We start from the raw sequence: 25,056 nt of genomic DNA, 5'->3' as shown, positions 1-25,056 counted from the left end.
CTGCCGACAATTGGCGAATGCCAGAACGCATTCCCCGTTGTGCCACTAGGAAAGTCCTACCGCAGAGGAAGTCATCCACGATCTTGACATAAATATCCGGTATAGGGGTCTGTGTCAGCATCTTGTGTACGAGGTTGTCTTTCCAGATCTTGTCGTAGGCGATTTGCAAGCCCAGAAAAACGGCAGCTGTCGGCTTGGCGGTGTTGAAGCCTTTGCTGATGTGCTCAGTGATCCGTAGGACGAGAAGTTTGGCAGAGAGGTGCGAAGTGAATCCAAACTGTTAATGACGGATAGTCCGAGCCGCCGCAAGAATTTGGGAAAGTCGGTGAAGGATCACAGATTCAAGGAGCTTCGCCATAGTATTTAGAATGCTGATGGGCCTGTTGTTGGTGGGGACCCCTTGAACCTCTTGGGGATCGCAGTCAGCTTGGCTTGTTTCCACTGAGGGGAAAAAAAGCCAGATAAGAGACAACAGTTTAAAATCTTGGTGAACAAGATGAGTGGGCTGAGGATTCCCGTTTAACATATCTGGCGAATGTAATCCGACGGCAAGAAAGAAATTACTCCCGTGCAAAATGACTCTCATGATGAGTTTAATTAACTAGTCATTCAATCTGATATCAATGAAGTGCTACTGAATGGGTGGAAGCGAGGGCTAGAGAACCACAGATATGATTCGCGAGTTGGAGCATTGACCAGTTTTTTTTACAGTATTTTAACGAAATTTCGATCTCCCACCTATACAGGGAGATACGACCACCATAATAAAATCAGTATATCGGTATATTACTGAAGTCATGAAGTGATACATAGCAGAACTTGATATTTACAACTCCTGTGCACTGCTACCGTAAGAGACTTTGTAAGTAACGAAGGATTTGGTGACTAACAGAGCTCGAAAGTAAGGAGGCAACCAGTTACAGAGGTAGAGCATGCTCTTAGCACTCTGTCATACGGCAAAAATGAGTTTAATGTTCCAGTCCTGTGATGCAGGATGTAGCAGATATTAAAATGATAAGAAAAGGTATATTTTTACCTGATGAGAGAAGGAAAAAATATACCCTATGCAGTACTGTTGCACAGAATTTTCACAAGTAACGATACTCCGTTCGATGTGAAAGCACATGTATGCTATGATTACTTCTGCCTTCGAAGATAACTCGTATAAAATGGAGGAATCCATATTGAATGTGAGAAATTCGTAATGTATGGACAACGACATCTCCGTCTCGGATTGGGTAGCGTTTGGAATTACAACTATATTTATATGTCCCAGTCGCACCTGCTTGTCTCACAATGTTCCGCGGCCAGCGGCACGAATGGGCTCAAGGCTTCGGTCGTTCTGCAGTCTGTGATGGCCAGTTAATTACAAGTTCTTGCACGCAGCCAAGGGGAGAAGTCTCTGTACTGGCCAGCATGGCTAGCGCGGGTGTGGGTCTCCCTGGCCAGCACGAGCGCGATTACCCGGCAGTCGGCGAACAGCGCGCGCTTCGCGCTCGCGAGTGGGTGTGATCAGAAGGTTTCTTCGCCAGATATTTTTAGTGGAAATGTTCTGGTGGAGGAGGGTGCTTGTGTTGTCAAACGTCGGCGCACACAAAACATCTGACGTATTTAAGACTATGGTCTATATGTGGTTGAAATTTAATTACTTGACTTGCAAAATGAAAATGTTTGGATGTGAAAAACGTAAACGTAGAAAATATGTTTTGTTACGAATATGCATCATCGTGAGGTGATTGTGAATGTTTTAAATGGTCAATTTGACTCTTGTAAATTGTTGATCAAGTCATTTGATTGACTAGTGCAAATGTACTGTCTCCTTTCTGATATCACATTTGCATTACTTCTCCCTTTTGTCACCAGCAGTACCTACAGAAAACGAATATTCTGGATGGTAAGGAAACTATCCATCTGCATATTTGGCACTTTGGTTCACTACAAACAGAAAATAGGCACTTGAGAGAGATTTCAACTTCCAGTCCGCGGTCGGTCGTATTTAGTAGTTATCACATCATAGAAAGTGAAGGGGAGGAGAGGAGGAGTCTTGTCTTCTGCAAACTGATTAAATTAAAATGTGCACCAATATATTATTATTATTGAGAGTGATTTGAATTCTGTGTCGTGAGATCCTTCATCTCTGGCACAGACTGAGACTTTTTCCCACCAATTTCCAGATGGGGTGGAGAGAAGAGGATGGGAGGCTGGGGGGATTTCCCAGAGGAGGAGAGGTAAATAATCGATCAATTTAATTAATTAGTCAATTACCTTGATATCAAAAAGTGTCTTTGTATCGGCATGGAGGAGGAACATAAATCAACCATTGTACGGACCACAGACTTGACCTGTACTGCTCGCGCAACCACATACGATAGATGTCAGCGTAGGGGCCAGTCTAATATATGGCTTCAGAAGAGATGAAGAATTGGGATGACAAATATTGTATTGTAACATTAACTAACATGGCCTTTTCACTATTGGTAATACAGTACGGCTGAGAGGATGGAGAATGTACAGCTACTAAACTTCGTGGATATGCAGCTTTATTGTGACGTTTAATGACGATGGTATCATACTGGTAATTTTTGTGGAGGTAAAATAGATTCGGATGCCCAGATGATGTTATAGTCAGCAACACATTGGCGCTCAACGGATTAGGTCCATTAATAGGGTTAGTGGGATGGAGAACTTGAAAAGAGTGGATGTGGGAGGAGCGACTGATGTTAAATCTGGAATAAGAGAAGGGTAGAACTTCTCATTAGGTGCGTACAGGGTTATCATTGACAAATAAAATAAAGGTAACAATAAAAAGTTACGAAACCAGGTGAAATACTACGAACAACATAGCAAACATATTACTGTTGTCGAAATTGGCACAAAACCGAGATCCATCTCAGTAGTGGTTAAAAATGTGTATGAGGAGTTAAAAAAATTACTCAAGACGATAAGTGAAATGAAATTGTAATCGTGATGGAGGACTGGAAATCAGAGAGCGAAAAAGAAGACTGGGGGAAGCGAATAGAAGGGAAAGCAACCTGATAAAATTTTGTAAGGACTACAAATTATTTATTGAAAACAATTGGTATAAGAATCATGAAAGAAGACCGACTATATGGTGGAGACTTGAAGACATTCTACGGTTTCGAATAAATTACATATTACAAAGACAAAGGTTTCTAAATCATAGTCTAAATTGCAAAACAGTACTTGGCGAAGACATGGTCTATGACCATAATTTATCAGTTATGATATGCAGAGTAAAAGTGAAGAACTTGCAAAAAAGTAGGGAATCAACGAGGTGAGAGTTAGAAACTTGAAATAACTACGGACTGTCAAGGATTTCAATGCTATTATCAGATAACGATGTAGAATGGAAAGGGACCACAACAGAAAAAGAAGATTGGCTTTTGGAGATGAAACATTGAAGACAACACAGCACAACCCAGGTAAAAGCAATGCCCAGCACAAATAATAGCGTAATAGCAAGATATATTTAATTTAGTTGATGAAGCGAGAAAACCAGGGAATTCAGCAAACTGAAAGAAGAAAAATGGAATATAGAAACTTCAAAAAAAATGTGAATAACAGTAAACAGAAAATGGCTAAATAAAAACAGGTAAAGGAGAAATGTAATGCTGAAGCATGCTTGAGTGTACGAAAGGCAGATTTAACCTTTAGGAAAATTAACGAAACCACTGGGGGAAAAGACAACCGTCTGTATAAACAAGAAGAATTATATGGCAAGTAAATATTTAGTAAAGAGCAGAAGGCCGAGAGGAATATATAGAACGGCAATATAAAAACGTGACTTTTTAACAGTATTATGGAAAAGAAATAAAAAAGTGAGTCGACATGATTCAGCTGGTGCAACATCGCGAGAAAAATTTGAAAGAGTACTGAAAGACCTAAGTCGAAACGGACCCCATAGCGCAGAGGACATCCCTTCAGAATTACTGAGATCCATGGCAGTGCCAAACGTGACTAACGTATTCTACAATTTAAAGCCATATGGATTGTTAAGCGGCCGCAATTGTTTCAAAACCATGACAATGTTTTTCAGAGACCTCTGTCAACCAAAAAAATTGTTGATTACTTGAATTATTTATTACTCATCGTCAAGCAAAAACGGTAATAAAAAAACATTTAACGAAAGTACACATCGAAGCTGAAATTGTTCTGTACAGTCTTGGCGTTTGTTGTGGTCGTCCAATAGAGGAAGAGGAGGATAACCTAATGTGAGCTACTGTTCATTTTTATGTTGGTCTGCCGTTCACAAAACAATCATTTTAAATTATCCTTTGCTTTGTTCATAAAAATGGTTGTCTTTTTGTGGTGTGTTCAGGTACCTCCATTGCTATGGCTCTTTGGATCTTGTAGACAACTGTTTATAAACTTGAAATGGATGTTTGAAGCACGACATCACAATCAATTTTACTGTACAGCAAAGATAAGATGGGAGTCAAAACAAAGCTTGTTTCGATGTAACTGTCGATGAGTCAATGCTGGTGTTGAGAGTTACTTGAAGTGTCTTCTGCCCATCTTGCTGTTGAATTTTTGCTGTTGGACGATGAAATGGATTACAGTAAGACGGACTGTAACATTTTCTTCTTGAAATGATAGTGTAAAAATTATTTTTAAGAACTGCAAAGATTTGCTGCGACACAGATTCATAAATATACTTAATTTTATGTGTTTTCTGTTACAAAAATATTGTTGCTAAAGAAATGTGAGTACTTGCGCTCTGTAATTTCGTGTAGGGTCTAGTTTTTCCAATTTTGGCCATGAACGAATATTTTCATTTTATGTCGTTGGTATATGCAGCACTTTATTGAAGCTGTCTCTTATACGAGAATACATCAAGATATGCAGACGATGGGCTCTAGCACTATGGTATACGTTAACATTGTCTGTTCTGAGATTAGGCTGCTTCTCAAACAACCGAAACTAATTATTAAATTTAAGTCGTATATTGTTTGCGGTCCAGACAATTAAAATAATTATTTTTGTATAAAATGTTCTTAAAAATTTTGTAATGGAATATAGTTGAATTAACTCATGTGATACTGACAGAATTAGGTAAGTAAACTGGATGCAAAGTAACTAACAATGGCAGAAGAAAAGACGTTATAAAACGTAGGCTGGCAATAACAAAAAAAAGCATTCCTGAAAAATAGAAACATGTTGAGATCGACTAAAAATAAATTTGTGTGTTATAAAGTCTTACTGGAAACTACATGGTGCGGTCACATTAACGTAACCACTGCCTATGTTGTGTGTCTACCTGCAATACCCAATTACAGACTGCCGTCTGGCAACACTAGCCATGGAGATAAAATATGTAAAGCATTTTGGGAATGTGGGCAACAGTGCGGTCACTGTAGTAATGCGGAACCAGAATGATTCACCTGACATCCAAAGGGGCATGACCAGTGGCTTTTGGGTCGAGGGTGGAAGCATTTCCGAAATGGCTATGTTTGTAAACTGCCCGCATGCCAACATGGTCACAAATGCCATGCAGTACCATGCATGGCAACATGGCGCTATCCAAAAGCAGTGCCAAGGCACTGACAGGCTAAAATATGGCTGTGGACATGTGTACGGGCAAATAGACGTCAAACTGTTGAGCAAGTGACTGCCCAGATAAACCAATGGTCTACCAACAGCGTCTTCTCAACGGCTGTTGAGCGAACGTTGCTGCTACAGGGATCCGGTCCCAAACTCCTACAATCGTCAGGAGAGAGCCGGGTGGGATGCGATGGTGAGCACCAAGAAAACATCATTCACTATAACACATTTATTAGACAGTAATACAAGATTGTCTTCCAATGAACTGTGCCACAGCCAGGCCGGGGGAGTAGCGGCTTCTCAATCTCGGAAGCCTAGCTTACGCTCATCTTGTAGTATCGCCAGCACAGCGAAGTGTCGAGTGGTGGCGGCTACGTCATGGGCGCCATTGAATATGACGCTACAGAAGAATGCTTAAAATTTGATTTTTAATCAGATAAGTAATGAAGAAGTGCTGAACCCAACCTGACAAAACATCTATAGCGCTACCTAACCAAAATAGTAATGATTTGTTGATAGGATACATTCTCAGATCTCAGGGAACAGTCAGTTTGGTAATGGAGGGTATGAATGATAGGAATTGATACAGTAATTTAGAAAAGCGTCAAGCCATTTCCGGCCTGAACTTCTCTTTCTTTTAATAAGCAGATTAAATCATTCATTGAGCAAAGTCATCTTTAAACTGTTTTAATTCGAGTTACCACTGATCGTAAGTACCAAGCCACTATTTGAGCTTCTTCTCTATATTATACCTGGGTTCCTGTGAATGCAGTGGCAGAGTATTTGCCTGTGTCACTAGAGGTCTTGGGAATCCAGCAGCTAGAGCAGGGGCCTCGGTCCGAGAGGCCCCTCTGTGTCAGTCTCTAGCGAGCAAGAGTAACTCGAGAAGATTTCGCTACCTGTCTGCATGTGGCACTGAATCAGCCGGACACGTTAGCTACGCAGTTGACCAGTATTGGTCCAGCTCAGGAGTTGTCTCCCAACTGCAAGTGGCTCTTTTCGCGTGCTCTAGGAAAGAGGACACAGTAAGAGTGTCCAGCAGTACGCTAAAAATGGTGACCTGTGGAGACTAACCCCAGTAAATACTCGTAAATAGGTGTTTTTAAACCTAGCCCCTTCTGTCAGAACATTATGGCCCTTCCTTCAAAACATTTTCTGGAGGTCGTTGTACCTTCCCCAGTGAATTCTCGGAAGTCAGGTGAAAGGAGGACCCATTAGAACACATCGCTGTCTGCCTGCCACTCCCACAAGCTTCTTAACAATTTAATCTCCGTGCTTTTTCACCGCTCGGTGAAAGCGTCGCTACAAACAGACGCCAACACCCGGTGGGTTAGGAGCCTTTTTTCGTCAACCAGGGATAAGAAAGAAATGCGTTGTGTGTTCTCAAAAAACAGGGAATGGGATATCAGGAACCTTCGGTGAAACTTCGTACACGAACGAACCGTGGATTGGTGGAATAAAGGAACAAGACGATGATGCAGTCTCAATTCCAGAATACACGGAACGCTGCAATGGACAATTACAGGGCGTCTTTTACACAATTTTTGATGTGAGAAAATTAGTAACGTAACAATCATGCCATTGGCTTGAGCAGGACGAACTTTTTCATAATTGATGGCGAATTTTTTGGAGGTGAACTCAATGCAGAGCCGACACAGACAGAGCGGGTAACATACTCGAACATTCAAATTGTGTGATTTGAACACTTTTCACTTTTCCTGGAGACATGTCGGATGCGCAGACACAGCACAGACACTCTTGTCTTGGCGTCAGATGATAATTGCACTTAGACTTCTCGCTGCATGTGTGGGAGCCTTCATTGGCAGACGAGTTCCAGTGGCATCCATCTGCACCATCCGCAGCCTGTTTGTCAACACACATCAATTGTGGTGAGAATATCTTGCAGTATCGGCTGGTTAGTATGGAAGGAGTGAGCGGGTTTCCGGTACTTCACTAAATTCTCGCTGGCGCACCCATGATCAGGCGGACAGGCATAGTTGCATGTTTAATTTCATTTCTGTTTCCGGTACGATCGCACAGTCACTGCTGTCCGCTAACGGCTATGTGTGTCAAATTGGTATGACAGGAAACTGTTTACTATCGATCTTATTCCTTGACAGATAACTTTGCTAAAGCTAGCGTAACTTATTTTCATGTTTCAGTTGGATGTTCTTTGACATGTGTTTACCAAATTCTGTGCAGTGTCCTTTATTAATTCATGTAAACTGAATATTTTCTTTACAGTGAAATTTGGTTTCCAAGGGCCAAGTCTTCGTTTGTACAGTTAGTGAATTTCTTTCATATAATTTGTTAATAATATGAATTATGAAAATGTCAATACCCAAGACTCACTACAAGTGTTATCTAAAATGTGTTGCAAAACATTTTCGTCAACCAGGGATAAGAAAATGGTTCAAAGGGCTCTGAGCACTATGGGACTTAACATCTATGGTCATCAGTCCCCTGTAACTTAAAACTACTTAAACCTAACTAACCTAAGGACAGCACACAATACCCAGTCATCAGAAGACAGAGAAAATCCCTGACCCCGCCGGGAATCGAACCCGAGAACCCAGGCGTGGGAAGCGAAAACGCTACCGCACGACCACGAGCTGCAAACAGGGATAAAAAAGAAATGCGTTGTGTGTTCTCAAAAAACAGGGAATGGGATATCAGGAACCTTCGGTGAAACTTCGTACACGAACGAACCGTGGATTGGTGGAATAAAGGAACAAGATGATGATGCAGTCTCAATTCCAGAATACACGGAGCGCTGCAATGGACATTTAGAGGGCGTATTTTACACAATTATTTGTTAGAAACTGTCGATTAAAACTAACGAAATTACAAAAAGGGAGGATATTAAGAGACGGGGCCTGAATAAGTTCAAAGAACCAGAAGTTGTTGAGAATTTCAGGGGTAGCATTAGTGAACAACTGAGTAGAACAGGGAAAAGGAATACAGTGGAAGACGAATGTGTAGCTTAGAGAAATGACATAGTGAAGGCAGGAGAGGATCAAATATGTAAAAAGACAAGGCCCAGCAGAAATCCTTGGATAACACAGAAGATATTGAACATAACTGATGAAAAGAGAAAATATAGAATTATAGCAAATGAAGTAGACGAAAGAAAATACAAATGCCTAAAAAGTGACATTGACAGGAAGTGCAAAATAGCTAAACAGGAATAGCCAGAACAGAAATTGAAGGATTTAGAAGCATATTGGACTAGAGGAAAGACAGATACCGCCCCTACAGGAAAATTAGAGACGCCTTAAGAGAAAAGAGAAGCAACTGTGGGAATATCAGGAGATCAAATGGGAAACCAGTCCTAAGCAAAGAAAGAATCGAGTATATGACTTCTGGGACCGATCTGCCTCTCAGCAGCCCAACTGATATAGATCAGAGGTCACCAATCTTTTTTCACAGTGCGCCGGATAACTGACAAAATGACGAACGACATCCCCGTCATCTTTCGGTACAACATTTGCTAGTCAGAAGGAAAGCTCTAGGGAAAGAGATGAAAAACAGCAACAGTTAACGAAAAACAAAGTTCAGCACGTCTTGTTACTCACAGTTGAGTGAGATTCAGTGTAGAATAGACAAGGCAGACCGATATAATTACTTAGTAAAAATATTGTCAAGCAAGCGACTTTGGAAAAAAAAAGTTATACCTGACATTCGTAGTGCGCACTTATCCGAATCGCACAAAAAAAGCAGCAATAAACGTTAGTGAGATTTGTGAAACTGACGTTTGGATTTCAAGAGATCATCAATGTTTTGTTTGGTATTGCTGCATCCAGTCAAGAGAACTGCTTTCAAATGTTCATCAGTCAGTCTCGTTCGATGTGCTGACGTAGGGCACTACATTCGTGAAAATGTTTGCACACTTGTTCTAAACACTAATGCCATAACAGCGGCAAATTTCTTCAATTTCGGAAAGTCGACATAGGCAGTAAACAACAATATTTCCTTCTCTGTGCTATTCTTTAACAAATCATTTCCTTTCAGATCAATTATCTGCAACTGTTGTTCAACTGGAACATCGTCAATATTCTGGAACAGAAGAATGTCACTCTCATTCCTGTCCTGAAATCTCTCCAAAAAGTGTTTCGTCAATTCATGAATAATTTTTTTCGGCACCGGTAAATAACCGTTGGCATCTTTGATGAGAGTAGCACAAAACTCATTGAACCTGTGAAAATGAGAAAAGTTATCTCCTTCCAATTGTGATACAAACAATGACAGCTTTCTCCGAAATCCGTTGATGATTCTGCAGAGACCACAGACGAGGTTATTCTTTCCCTGAAGTTTCAAGTTCAGCTCATTCATGTGGGTTGTGTTGTCGACTTAAGTGGGTTGTGATGTCGACTAAAAATGAAAATTTGGACAGTCAGATAGTATCTAACAGCTATTGACCAACTCTACCTTTTTCAGCGAGAAGAACATCAGTTTCGCCCTTTCGGAGCTTGTAAAAACGGTACAGGAGTTTACCGCTAGTGAACCACCTCAATGCTGTGTGATAAGGCAAGTCACAGAATTCAGAATTAATTTCTTCTAGAATAGCACGGAACTGACTGTGTTGAGAGCATGTCCCCGAGCGAAGTTCAGAGCAGATAAAGACTGGTTTCAGTAAACAAAAGGTGTCTAAGCCGTTTTTACCACAGAGTATTTGGTGATGTATGATGCAGTGTGTGTTCAGATATCCCGGAATTTGCAGATCTTCCAAACGAGTCCTGATTATTGAACATAGTAAATTTAATGCACATAGCAGCCAGGTGGTCTTCGCATGTATGAGGGTCCCCTAGTGATCTAAACATAATACTTAAATTGTATCGCACCGTGTCGTGTTCCCTACGTTTTATCAAGCAAATTCAAGTACCATCGACTGACGGGATGAATTGACGGCAACGGCCGGATCCGGCCTGCGAGGCGTAGTTTGGTGACACCTGATGTAGATCATTGCACCGTTCCAGAAGAAAGGGTCAGCTTTATTGGCATTTCGCAGTTATGAAGTTACTTCGCTAAATTGTTCAAATATACACAGTCATGGAAAAATGCATCAAACTAGTCTTCAAAACGATTACTGCAGTAATAAAGGAGGAGATGGTTGACGACAGCAAACAGGATGAAAACTTTGTATAATAACATTTTCTAAAATATCACAATCAAGTCCGAGTCATAAAAAAAGTTTGATTCTATAATTAAAACTGACCTTTTGAAAGCAATTTTCTTAACATAACCTCGTCACAATAATAGCGAAGCCAGAAGATTACAAACTGATACGCAGATACAGAGAAAATCATAGGCTACCGTTGCTGGTAATATTATCTGCCCCTAAAATCTCGACTGCGCGGCATCATCGCGTTTGTGTATCCATTATTTCGGCAACGAAGCGTGCTCCTTCCATCTGACTGCTCCTCGTTGCTCCAAAATTAGGGGCGCCTCGCTTAACATAACAACATTAACTGCGAAAGCACTTCGTACCCATTGTGTAAATTGTGCTGCTTTGAGGTCAAGCGCTGCGTCTGAAGCAATGCGCTTTGTTATATCGCTGAAGTTTACGTTTAACGAACCGCAGCCACACAGAAGCTATTTTGTGAGACAAATTTATATGTACCTGCACAAGCTGCACCACACAATATACCGTACGTTGTTATCTGAAATATTCATATGGCGCTCGCCAGAGACTATGATGTGTTGTGTGCTGACATTGGTGGGAGAGGGAGAAAAGGGGTTACTGGTCAGTCTGCGCTCCCGAGCGGTACAGAGCAGAAGGCAGAAGGACAGTTCACAGTGAAGGCATTTGATTGTTTTCTTCTATCTCAGCCTACGGGCATTTACTAGAAATGCAGGTGGTGAGAATCGGTAGGCAACTCGTTGTCGAGTCTCTTGTACAAACAGGATTTTGAAATAGTTGCTTATTCCAGACAGGTCTGAATAATACCCAGGAAGCTAGTTCTAGGGTTAGAAAAAGCATGAATAACACTGTTACAACAGAAGTCAGTGCAGAAGTCCCAGGAGTGGATGCTAGCCACAGTAGCAAACTGAACATACTGAAAGTGACTCTGTTCACTGAGGCACTCGAAGTGAGAGAGCAGACTTACGCGGAGCTGGACCGAGGCTGGAGTCGACAGACGTGGATTCGGCGCCCAGATCGTTTGACTGAGAACTCTGCCAAAATGCGGAATCTAGGGGTTTTAGAGAGTAGCGTGGGGGCACTGTTTTTCTCACTTAAAGCTACCCAGCCAATCCCGCAGGTCTCTTGCAGGCACCTGCCAATCCCGGTTTAGTTAGGTCCCACTACTGCTTCTAAGGTGGGGATGTTAATGCAGTTGCACTAACTAAGTCAGTATTTGGTGTCAACATTGTTCAGCTGAAAGCTAAACGTAACTGCTGTGCCAAATAAGGCTTGCAACATTATTGTTATACGTCATTTAGCCCCGCCCCCCAGGCTCCCCGGAGCAGGGACTGCTAGGTCAACATTTTTTTTGGCGTTTTCGCTCTCTTTCTAACCTTTGTGAGCCTACTGACGTTGCTGTTTTCAGGGCTGGTATCAAGCTGGCCTTACACGCTAGTACGTGCCTGTTGGTTACAAAGTTCTACGGTGACAACCTACTTTAGCGTCTAGACGACATATGAGGTTACATGTTAATTCCTTGAAGAGTAACTAACGCCCTGTGACCGCTTCTGGGGGCGTGTGCATTTTCGCAAGGCTCTCCCCTTACGGTTTACTTCACGTAACAATATCTCTCCTAGTTTCGTCTTCCCTCAGCATCGTCTCTGCTTCCGCGCCTTGGAACGCCTGTCCTCCTTTCCCACAGCTTCAAGATAACACTACAGTAGCAAGGAATAATCAATATATAACATTTGATCATGCCCTTTTTGATATCTGAGATTCGTATTCTCTTAATGAACGTAGGGGAGAGAGAAAACTTGCAGACTACCATAGAGCAGGAATATCTATGAAGTGAGTCTATGATAATTCTGTGTTTTGAGCCGTAAAATTCCTTCAAGATTCACTCCATAGTTTGGCTGAGATAACAGAAGATGAGGCTTGACATAAGAAGTCGGATGAGAGGGAGACAACAGATGGTACAGTGAGTACCAAAGCCGTGAAAAACTGTGCCAGTTTACCAGGAGGATAATCTCATTGGCCATCGACGCAGGAACCAGCGCACGAAATTCGTTCGATTCATTTATTAATGTTCGATATGATATAATTTTGATTTTAATGTCTGTCATGTTGTATATACGTACTCCAAATAGCAGGCATTAACCCACTTATTTCAGCTCGCAAATTGTATACCAGTTTTCGTTAATACTAGCATAATTATATTCAGAAAAAACACTTCGTTCACCTTTGACTCCCGCCAAAAGTGCGTCACAAGACGCAGTGATTCGGACTGTCTGGTCATTGTGGGACGAGGGCTTAAAGGGAACGTTTCGCGTAACTGGCCGCACAATTAAGATCTCGGATGCGCTCCACATAATATTGTATTTAAATAATGCGACTCTGCGTGCAAAGCAGAGAAGAACAGAGTAACAGTGTGTACAGGGTGCCAGTCTTAAACGAAGTCACTGAAATAGCTCAGAAACCACACATCGGATCGAAAAAAAGTTATAGTTTCTATTTCTTTTGTTTCGGAGGGAGACATCCGATGATACACACTCGACCCGCCACCCTAATCATCGCACTCCGGGCGTGGGAAATGGGGCAGTGGGAGGGGGGGGGGGACACTATGAAATCTTCAATGGGAACCCCCATTTCATTGTAGATCACTAATCTACAGAAAAATCTACATACGTTTTGTGTGAAGCATTCTTCGTTTCCCCACAGATGGCGCTGTAGTAGGAGGAACAGAAGCGGGTACACCCATCGTAGTTTACAACATGCTGCTCAATGGTCCTGGGACCCCACCTGCACGCTATGAGAGTAGGACAGGCCAGTGTTTCAAAAATTATAATTGGAAACCTCAATCGCCACGTCACATATGGAACAGTGGACTACTCGACGTGCACTTGTGGTCGTGGCTTCAGGCGAACGCCACTCTAATTTTCCAATTAGACTAAATAATCGTCAGCTTCAGTGTGTTTAGTGATCCGCTTTTCAAATGACCGTTCACAGGACGGACGTATTTCTGCGACAATGTCAGCACAGGTGATTCTCATGCGATCGACTATGTCTTCACGGCCTGTTGACACTTGCTGCTACAACTTATCTTTTAGGTACCCCACAGAAAGAAATTCGGCGGCGTCAAATCCGGCAATGACCTAGCGAACCAGTTAATAGGGCCACCTCTGCCGACCCACCGACCAGTGTAAACATGGTCTAATACACCCGTGCTTCAATTGCACAATGCGCTGGGAAACCGTCACGCTGAAACCACGTACGTTATCGAACGTCCAGGGCAACATCCCTCAGTAGTAGCAGTAGGTCCTGTACCGAAAGCTAAGCGTCCATTCAACGTGCCGCTTATAAAATACGGACCAACGAAATTGTTCCCCATGATGCCACAACATACGTTAACTGACCAAGGACGTTAGTGGTCAACTTGGCATAACCAGAGGGGATTGTCTACATCTAGTAAAGCATTTTATGTCTGTTAACGCTACCATGGTTTGTGAATGTAGACTCAAATGATGCCCCGGCAAAGAACGTTGGGGTTGGTTGCATTTATTCACGTGGCCACTCACAAAACACTATCCGATTATGGAAATCGGCTCCATCACGTTCTTCATGCAGTGACACGTGGTATGAATGATACTTATGACGATGCAGTATTGTGGCAATACAATCGCGGTGTAATTGCCGGGCGCGTATCCGAGGATTATGTTTCACTGCCGCTAGTGCAGCTATTTATTTAGCTTCGTTTCCTTTTGCCGGTCTGTACAACCACCGTAAAAGAACGAAATTTCTCTGGAAAACACTTGGCATTGCGGGCTTTCAAATAAAAATGTGATGTGACGTGGCCCTCAACTAGGTACCATCAGACTCAGAGTTGAAATATTAAAAGCTTTGGATGGTTTAGTTGTCTAGGGGCTGGGATACGTAGTTGCCACATCACAAGCCAAATACTGATGAGTCCACAGTATACAATATGAATATATACATGAATCGAATGGTCGAAAGTTCCTATCACATTGCGAATTTTGAACGTAACGTAGGCATTTATAAATGGAAGATTGCAATTAAATAAATTCTGCAGGTACTATCTTAACGACTTTAAATGACGAGTACGATAGCAGAAGTACCTTTAAGAATGCCCTTTATTACTGTAAAACGCATATAGGTATCGATGGTCCAGCAATTAAATAAAATAGATGTTGAATAACAGGGAATCAATGGATTCCTACTTCATATCATTAGTTATGAACAACAACATAACTCACAAGGTATTCACTTCTGAACGCGTACTACGTCCTCACTGCAGAAGCCACGGAAATCTCAGAAGTGCAGAAATCGGCACTACGAAATATCTCTGTCCCCCGCGTTCACGCGCAAACTGCTCCGCTCTCCAAATGTTTCCCGTGACTCTACGTCGCTGCTCCACGTCCAGACTTTCCCGCGACCGGTCGCCGTACTCTCCAGGACTCTCTTATCGTCTCCCGTACTGTCCCTCGCACTGCACTGTTCAGAACTCTCCCCTCCATTCACGTCGGTAGTCGCCTTCCTGAGTAACGAGAGCTGTGATTGGCGATAGCGATCCCGTCATGTCTCCAAGCCAACGCACACTCACAAACATTTTGAAACACATTCGAAATACTGGATTTACATTTAAATAACTTGAAATCAAAGAAATATTCCTACGTCTGGACCATAAACACGCTCTAAAATACATTATTAAATACATAAACAAATTAAATAAACATAAGTCAAAGGAATGGAACAGCAGTAAGCCAGCAGCCTAATCCCTGTGCTTTCTGAAACCCAGTGAATAATTGACCAATTTTTTTATGAATAGTGTATATAGGATGTAAACAAAGACATAGATGAATAAATATATTTATAAGCATGCTGCTACCGTTTTTTCGTGTAACTGTGGAGTACTTATGGCCTGACGCGATTAATAGTAATCGGCCACTTTGACCTCCAATAACTCACGTACTATTTAAGTTACATGCCTGCAACTCATACCGATTTAGGTTTACACTAATTTCTTTCTAAAGACACAATGATCAACAAAATCGGATGAACCGTTTAGATTTTGGAAATTCGATGTTGGGTCTTACTTGTATAATTTATCCTCAGATACCAAACTTTAAACTAATAAAGATATTGAAAATCTGATTACACCATCAGACTCGTTGTGCAAATAATAGTAATGCACATGTTTCTTTTTGAGATTTAATGATTCATCTGTCTACTATTAATTATAGCTATTCTATTAATACTATTATAGCTACTATTAATTATAGCTATTAATTTTTGCTTTATCTGTATCATTTGAGATCAATTTAAAAAAAAGCTATTGGCATCCCTAATTTTGAACTTATCGTGTCATTTGGTAGATTAGAGAGTTTTAGCCATCACGACACTTATTTTACAGCCTCACTTCAAGAACAATGAACACGCGACCGGCTCACTGCAACTGCGCTAGGGCAAACCCAACTATGCAAGATACGTGATTAGTGATGTGTAACAGAATCTCTGTGTTTTTCCTTGAAGTGGCAGAATACGATTACGTCCCTCACATATCCTGTAGCTCCAGTACAAATAATCAGCTATGCGTTATTAATGGTAACGGGGAGCATGGTAAGCGAAGGTAGAATTCTTGTTTGGAAGGAGTGTTAATTTGGACAAAGACTAAAATCGTCATATTCAATACCCAACTCACATAAAATCTTGACTGAAGGGAACTCAATAAATCCCCTTACATTCCATCCCTTTGCTCACACTCACTACCTCTCCTCTTTTCCTTTCGTACCGCTGTACGTATAGCGTACTTTGCCTGTACTAACATACGGCAAATGTCAAGTGGCTGTTGGTATAACAATGTATGTTTGCACTGAGAAGGATCATTGCACATCAAGTGATCATGCGCCTCCCGCTTCTTGAGCTTCAGTTTTCCTGAAACTGTCCATGGGTGCAAACCTATCCTAGAAATCAAACTGTGCAAAATTTTAAATCATGAGCACAAGTTTACGATAAATAGTGGCCTTCTATTTGGATTACTTTTTAACGATTGGGCATGAAAATGAACAAAACTCAATGTTTGAAGCGCTTTTATTACAATAAAAAGCAGGTAGGAAACTCTTACTTTCAGGTCTTCGATAACATTTGGCAGTAAATCAGAAAACTACAGTATCAAAGAACTTAAAGCATTTTGTGAGCCAGCATAAAGCTTGAAAGTGAGCTCAAAAAACATGCGGAGAAAAATCTGCAAATTTTTTGACCCACTTGGATTCAGATATCAATGGAAGAAAAAAGGCAAAGGAACTCCAACTTAGCACATTTGTTAACAAACCATGGTATATGAATCTGTTAGCACGTCTTCCAGCTTAGCCAATTCAAAATTGGTTCAAATGGCTCTAAGTACTATGGGACTTAACATCCGAGGTCATCAGTCCCCTATACTTAAAACTACTTAAACCTAAGTAACCTAAGGACATCACACACATCCATGCCCGAGGCAGGATTCGAATCTGCGACCGTAGCAGCAGCTCGGTTCCGTACTGATTAGCCAATTATTTTCGAATATATTCAGGCACAAACATGGTGACGAATTTAAAATTACAATAAATGAGGCAAGTTCAGATGTAAATATTGCAAAAGGGTCATTTCAGAAATTCTTCTTTGTAGCACCATTGGGAAGAGCACCATTTTCTGCACTTCTTATAGCTTTCCTTCGTCTTCTGCTTCTTGGTTTGTAACAAAAATGAACTTCATTCCTTGTATTTGTTGGTCACAAAATGTGAATAAATCTTCTGGGGCTAAAATTTGATCATCTGTAATTTGTTGCGATGTTGTTCTTGCTGCTACTGTAGCTGCTAAGCGTTTCGCCATTCCACCAGTTCCACCGCACAGGGATTTAGCGTGGCTTGTGCCAAAAAAATCCCATTCAGCAGTTATACCAAAGTCCTTTTAGTGGTAGCACAGGTTGATAACACTTTTTTAGTTCTTATACTGAGCAATGCAACCATTGCTGAAATAGTAAATGTGTGCTTCTCCTTCTATCTGCTTTTCAAATTGACAAATTTTGCCGGAAATGTATGGGTGGGAATGGTATCATATCTAAGACAATCGCCGATAATGCAGACCCTAATACGTTGCACAATTTCAGCTTTATAGTATACAACAAACAGGTGCAGTGTTGCTAGATCGTTGTCTCACTGATATCCTTGAACAGCATCTTGGAGGAAGAAAGAATAATATCCCGTAAAATGCATTAGAATGACTGGTTCACCGGGCTTCAAATTTTCTTTGATTTTCTTCAAGTTACAAGTCAGGTGTTTCACACTCAGTGGTCACTAGAAAGCCTCAAAATTTTGGCACCAAATTTTCCCCAAATTCATCAGTAGACAGTTGCTTTGTCTCCACTGTACCAGAATCAGTGTGGCCACATTGTTTGAATTAAATTATATCGTCAAAACCATAACTTTTAAAAATTTCTGTTAAATATTTATCTACTTCTATTCTTCCTGGGCAGTTTTCACATCGTTGAAGCTTATAATGCTTCGGATCTAAACTGCAGACAATCTTGGCAAGAAGGGCTTTGTGGTCATCGTCAACATGGCTCACGTTATAAATTAGCTTCACATTTTGATGGATTGTGCAAACGCATAGTAAATGTTTTCCAGCTGCTCGAACATTAATGCACCATTGTGGTTGCAACGCAAAGTTTAGAAAATCCGATTTTTTGTTCCATGTTTTCAATACTGAATGTGCAACTCCTTCAAATTTAAAAGCGGTAGTCCTTTCTGTTTCTGTTCCATTAGGACTGCTGACTGAGTTAAAATCCTTATTTCCTGGAAAATGTATATTGAAATCATATATGAACTTCACTATATCAGATTAAACACATGTCCAGTTGCTTCGCAGAGCATGTCTTTAGATGGAAATTGTATAGGTCATCGTGGTTAGTTGTACATCAGCATCAATTTGCCAATCACCAATGTTGTTTTACCTGACATTGTGCATATAACAACCCGCACCAACCTGCGATGGGAGCGTATTACGAATGCTTTTTGTTGAAATGTCACCTTACTTTTCATTCGTTTGCTGGATCAACTCTTAAGATACAACAAGATATTCGTAGTGGAGAAACAAGTGCGCTTTCCAGTGGTGCTGGAAAGAAAAAATTCTGAACTGATCCTTTTGCAGTATTTGCACCTGAAGTTGGCTCGCTTTCTGCAATTTTATATTTGACATCACGTTTATGGTTAAGTATGATGCACAATAAGCGTTTTTCCAGGAAAATGTACTAATAGTTCTGCCCCAGGTACCGTTAATATATGTGGCAAGTTGCAGTTTTTGTGGTTTTTCTTTCGGAGACATATGACCCAAAAAAAGAATGGTTTTCTCTGCACATTTTTTGGTATTTTTTGATGCATTATTCTGGCTCACAAAGTATTTTACACATTGGCACACTGTGTTTTTCTAATTCAGGGCCAAAAGTTGTTTAGGTTCTGAAAACAAGAGGTTCCTAGCTGCTGTTCCCGTGAATTAAAAAGGGATTTTCTCGCTCTCATTGCACCCTTGTCGAAGAACGTCTCCAATATAGGGCCACATTTTCCAACAGATTGCATATTATGAGCTCTAATTTTGCATCAATTCATCTTTATAGTATATCTGTGCCCATTGTTAATTTGAACAAATTAGGAAATGGAAGAGAGGGAGACTTTTCAAAAATGGGATCCTTTTTGGATGGAATGACTCAGAACTAAACTTCAGTACTACACGTTTACGAACTGTTTCATATACTTCTTTATCAGTGACAAAGCTAGAGAGTGATACTGGACTCCCCCTCAACTCCCCTCCCCCTCCCCTCCCAAAATCATGGTTGTGGTGACAATATGATATGTAGCTTAGCGTCAGAGTACGAGTACATGCTGAAAAGTAAAGCCTCTGAATTTTTTAAGTTAAAACTCTAAAAGTATTTTTTAAGTAAAATTCGCTTTATTAACATTCTGCATCTTTATTCTTCATGTCTACATATTTTTTTCGCAACATTGTCACACTGTCGAAGGATACATTTCCTTCAGTGAGACACCAGTTTGATACCATCCTCATAGAATGTTTAACTCCGTTGACAGAGCCACAATCTCACCTCTGCTGGCACTGCGTCATCACCATCAAAGTGAAGTCCTCGAAAGCATTCTTTAAGTTCTGGAAACAGATGAATGTTGGATGGAAACTAGTAATGACTATATGGAGGATGCTCGATGAGAGTGAAGCAAAGAAGTAGGGCTGTTGCAGATGTTGCAGCGCTCGTACGTAGTCTGGCTTTGTCACGCTGAAGCAGAAGGTGCTCGATGTGTAGTCCATCTCTCTGAATTAGAAACTCGGTTACAACACGCTGTTTGTCACTCACCGACAACTCTTAAATTACATGGCGCCGTGTTAACGCACTACATTTCGAAGGCCTCTGGCGGTAGTTTGCGGGAAAATGTAGAAGTGAAAAACAAAGATGTGGAATGCTAATAACGTTTGTTTCATTTAACAGCTTTAAGAGTTTCACATAAAAAATTCCGAGGCAAAACTTTTCAACAGCCCCTCAGAGAACGGATATGGCTATCATGGTGTACTTGGTTTTCATTTGTGATGCCACGTGAGCCATTCAGTGCCCTCTCCCTTATCTATGACTAGTCACACCTCATTTTTTGTGACGTAATATCATGATGTTTCAAGCCACACCACCATTACATAACGTCACATTGGTGGAAAACACAAAACATTCTGATGAAAAAGACAATTAATTTGTAGCCAGCATGATCAAAAGTATCCAAATGTCTTGTGTTATTGATAAACAATAGGTACGTTTCACCTGAATTCTTGGTAAATTCATATTCATAAGAATCCCCAGGACTTGATTTTTTCCCACTATGTTCAAATGTGTCCAAAAAACTGGCATTATTTATAAAAAAATATAAGCGCGCGCGCGCACACACACTCACACACACACACACACTAAAATACATGCAATTCAAGAAAGCGGAAGATTTGTTCTCAAATTATTCTACAGAAATTGCATGATGAGAAGAATTTGATACAAATGAAAATGGCTGGTGGTTTGGTAGAAACGTGTGACTGATATCCACATTTTACGCAAAGCATCATTGTAGATTATTTGAATTCTGGTATACTGTTTTTCATTTAACTGTCCGGCCATCCAGATCTAAATTTTTTCTTCGTTTCTCTACGTGGATTAAGAAAAATAGTGGGATGGTTCCCTTGGAAAGGCCACGGGTAAATACCTGCCTTTGTCCTTCCCCAGTTCTGACTTGTATTCTCCCTCTACTGACCTTGTCGGCGACAGGAAATAGTCTTCCATTCTTTGTATCAGGTGTTACCAGTTCTGCTCAGAGTGCAGAAGGCAACTACTTTGATTACAAACAATTTTGATTGACATCGAAAAAGAGCTTCTCGTCCAAGCCGTGAAGGCCCAAGAGATGTCTACCGGCCGGTGTTCAACCTCTGCCTTGTGGCGTGATACAGATGCAGTATAGAGGGGCATGTGGTGAGTCCACGTTCTTCTGGCCATTTTGCAGAGTTTCCAGGCCGTGGAGCAGCTGCTGTCGGCGATGTAGTTCATCAACGGGGGTCAAGAGGCTGACTGCATCTCGTGCCAGTCCTGCCACCAAGGAAAAACACCTTGCAGTGCCGGGTATCAAACCCGTGTCCTCCACATGTTTTACGTCGAAATACATGAAACAAGAATCACTAGACTAGTTTCAAAAATCTTCCAGGTGGTTTCGGTAGATTTCGAAATAGTTTCGCGTGCTGTGGACTACGATGATCATGCTAAAGGCGCCAGAAGACCTTTTGTGTACATCTTTCATTTCATTTTGTTAAGGGTACCGCTAACTCAACGTATAGCACACAACTCGTATTGTGTTAATTCTGAAATTTATTTTGCGCTGAGGGAACTCTGTGTAACTTATTGTTAAGCATTTCGTGTTTAATATTTGAGTTCCAAGCGGATCCATAACCTATACAATTGTCTGAATCGTAACACTCAGCCAGACAGACTAGCAGTCTTCCTCTACAATGTTTACACAGCCATGGAGTTTTGGCTGAGAAGAAATTTTCAGACGGTTGTATAGTATGCCTATAGCTTATCAAAACGGAAAGAAAATGAATTATAGTGAAAGTGCTCAAAATGGTTCAAATGACTCTGAGCACTCTGCGACTTAACTTCAGAGGTCATCAGTCGCTTAGAACTTATTAAACCTAGCTAACCTAAGGACATCACACACATACATCCATGCCCGAGGCAGGATTCGAACCTGCGACCGGAGCGGTCGCTAGGTTCCAGACTGCAGCGCCTAGAACCGCACGGCCACTCCGGCCGGCCCAAAGTGCTCACTAAATCACACGATGATAATAGTGTAGGCGGTTGGCCGGACTTCAAAATTAAAGAAATAATCCAATATTTTTGTCCAATAACTGTGATATCGCGTTCCATGTGTACAGACGTACCAGATAGTCTATAGCAAGAGTAGCCTATAAACATCTCGCGAACCGCATTCAGCTTTTGTTTCAATCAATAGGATGGGTGCAATTAAACTTTCGCTACTTGAACCAGTGTAGACGGAAAACTAGTTACCGTATGGGTACCCAGTTTCATAGAAATGAAGTTCGGACTGTGCGCTGCAGGATTTGGGCTGTTAGTGCAGCGTCATAACTTGTCAAAAATGTGTGTGAAACCTTATGGGACATAACTGCTAAGGTCATCAGTCCCTAAGCTTACACTCTACTTAACCTAAATCATCCTAAGGACAAACACACACACCCATGCCCGCGGGAGGACTCGAACCTCCGCCGGGACCAGCCGCACAGTCCAGGACTGCATAATAACATGTCGTTATGCACCGTACCTCCCGCTTTTAACCTGCTCATGTTTGCCGTAAATTTAGAAAGCCTGTAAACTGCTAAATAGTCTTAAGTCCTTAGTACACATCTCCATACACTCGTCTGCCACTAAGTCTTTGTCCTCCTTCAAAATATTAATGGAGTGAGGAAATTGCTGGTCAAATTTACAAACATGTCGTAGCGTACTCGAGGTTTCCGAATGGACGTTTAGCAACTTTTACACATTTTGCATTGCAAGACAGCCACCGATCTTTTTGAAGCTGCTTCATAAACACACAAGAACTTTCCCCTGCTGGACTTGAGTTCTGCTTCGTGACTGGTGTACATTCCCCATTCTTAATTTCTCCTCAATCGTCACAATGAGCAACGTTTGTAACCTGGAACATAAACATGACGGCTATCGGCACCCAATGTTCTAAAAAGATAATTCCAGTTACTGGATCAAACTAGTCTCTGCAAATGTCGGAAAAGCTTTGCCTCGGGCTGATGACCCACAATGGTTATAAGATGTGACTTTCCTTATAGATATGGTTCAGCATTTATAAACTGTAAGGACATCACTAGAAATGAATGGAAACCTTTATCTGATTTAACACTGAGTGTGTTTAGAATTAATAAAAAATTAAGCCTGACTGGTAAACACTTTGTGACTAAAACGTTCATCCATTTCAAACGTCTGGAGAAGATTACTGAAATATTTTCTGAAGAAAACAGAAGATTATTTAATTAAAATGTAGGACATCGCTGAAGAAATAAGAAACAAATTTAGTTATGTAAACACATTTAAATATTAATATTCAATCCTGGAACGCCCGTTTGCTGTTGGTGTTGTACTTCCGCCTGAGTGGAACGAAATCTCGTTGCCACAAGAAGTCCACTCGCTACCAGACATTATGAAAACTCAGTATACATAGGCATTCACTCACTATGTTATTGTAGAATGATTCGAATGGGAAAGAGGGAAAGCCTTCCAGTATAAATACATGTAACTAAGTGTGGCGTGGTACTGGAAGTATAGGTACGTAATAAACCAACACGTGGATGTGAAATAGACATAGAATAAATATGATTTCAGCGAATGTATGCAGTTACGGCTGACTGAACACACTCAGCTGCTGAATCTTTCTCCTGGCATGTGTAATGAATTAAGCGAAAGTGTAAGTTGCTAAACGAAATATAAAATTACGTTAAACTCCACTGGAACATTGTCAAGAAGCTCTTGTAGAGACCCTTCGTCACCCTCACACTCTGTCGTTGCCATGCTAGGACAGTATGAAGCAGGCTCTCTACAGTCGAGTCACTGACGTAATACTGTCAATGAAATAATGTGCAAAAGTGAAATAGAGTACTGCAGCCCACTAATGTAGTGGTGTCAATGAAGTGATGCACACAAAAATTTAAAGTAAAAATATGTATGATAGATCACATGCAACCAGCACTATAAACCAAAATCCTGTTTAAGAAAAACAACTTATATTAGAAACTTGTTAGTTTTGTGTCACCTGTTTTAACTAATTAATTTATTCCTCTTTTAGTTGGACATTGTGCTGATTGTTAAAATGCACTGGAGGCTGTTATCCTCGTAGGGTTCACCTCATATGACTCAATGCAAGAATAACCAAAGACGCAGGCTATCAAAACCAAAAAATTTACAACATGGTCAATAAGAGCAAAATTGCCACATCAAGCAACTGAAATATACGATTAACTAAAGCAAAACATAACAACATAATACAAATATCAATAAGTAAAACAAGACAATAGTGGTCCACTGAACCAACAGATGATAAGAGTATTATTTGGAGTGTCGTTATAAAGACGTATTTTCTATTACGAACACTCACAGTACTACGTCAGAATTAGACAAATATTTATGAAAACATTATCAGAGGAAGGTACTGTACATGTCAAGATCGCGACTAAGCAAAGTGATAACCAATCGAAAGTCCAATAAGCAAGCAATTACGCACAATAATTTTAGCTTTGGGTTGTCAGTTGTGATAGTCTTTTCTGTCAAATACTCTGGTTTTTGGTTATAAAGATGTGGTCGTTAAAGCACATTATCATAAAAAGTATTACCAAGATATCAAATGAACATGAATAAGAAAAACAATATTACATCAGTTAAACCAATAATTACTAATGTCATTCTAAACCTTGAGTGAGGTACATAAACATTTTTTCATCACTCCAAGAGTGTGAATGTCATTGGCTCACTTGTGTCCAAGCAAAAGGAAGTTGGAGTGACTCATGTGTCAACATGGTTCCTTATTAATGACGGACAACAACATAGACCAAACACAATCGGTAAATTGATAATATTCAGTTTTGCTAAAAGAATCACGTTTCAGATAGAAGTCGCCCTTAACTCAAAGCACCTTGAGATAACTTTGTCGCAGAAAAAATGAGGGAGAGCTCGTTGTCGCAGTTGTCAGTGGATGACAGTTGTTCATTTACGG

General features: G+C 40.8%; 1 non-coding gene across 1 annotated transcript; it reads right to left on the bottom strand.

Moving 5' to 3' along the window:
• Positions 1-872: 872 nt before the first annotated feature.
• LOC126254358 (U2 spliceosomal RNA) lies at positions 873-1,059 on the bottom strand. The gene has a single exon (XR_007546059.1). It is a non-coding gene; the product is annotated as a U2 spliceosomal RNA (small nuclear RNA).
• Positions 1,060-25,056: the final 23,997 nt, after the last annotated feature.

This window comes from Schistocerca nitens, chromosome 4, assembly GCF_023898315.1.
Source record: "Schistocerca nitens isolate TAMUIC-IGC-003100 chromosome 4, iqSchNite1.1, whole genome shotgun sequence".
Taxonomy (NCBI): Eukaryota; Metazoa; Arthropoda; class Insecta; order Orthoptera; family Acrididae; genus Schistocerca; species Schistocerca nitens.
The sequence above is the reverse complement of the archived record's forward strand: the minus strand, read 5'-3'. Positions and strand labels throughout refer to the sequence as shown.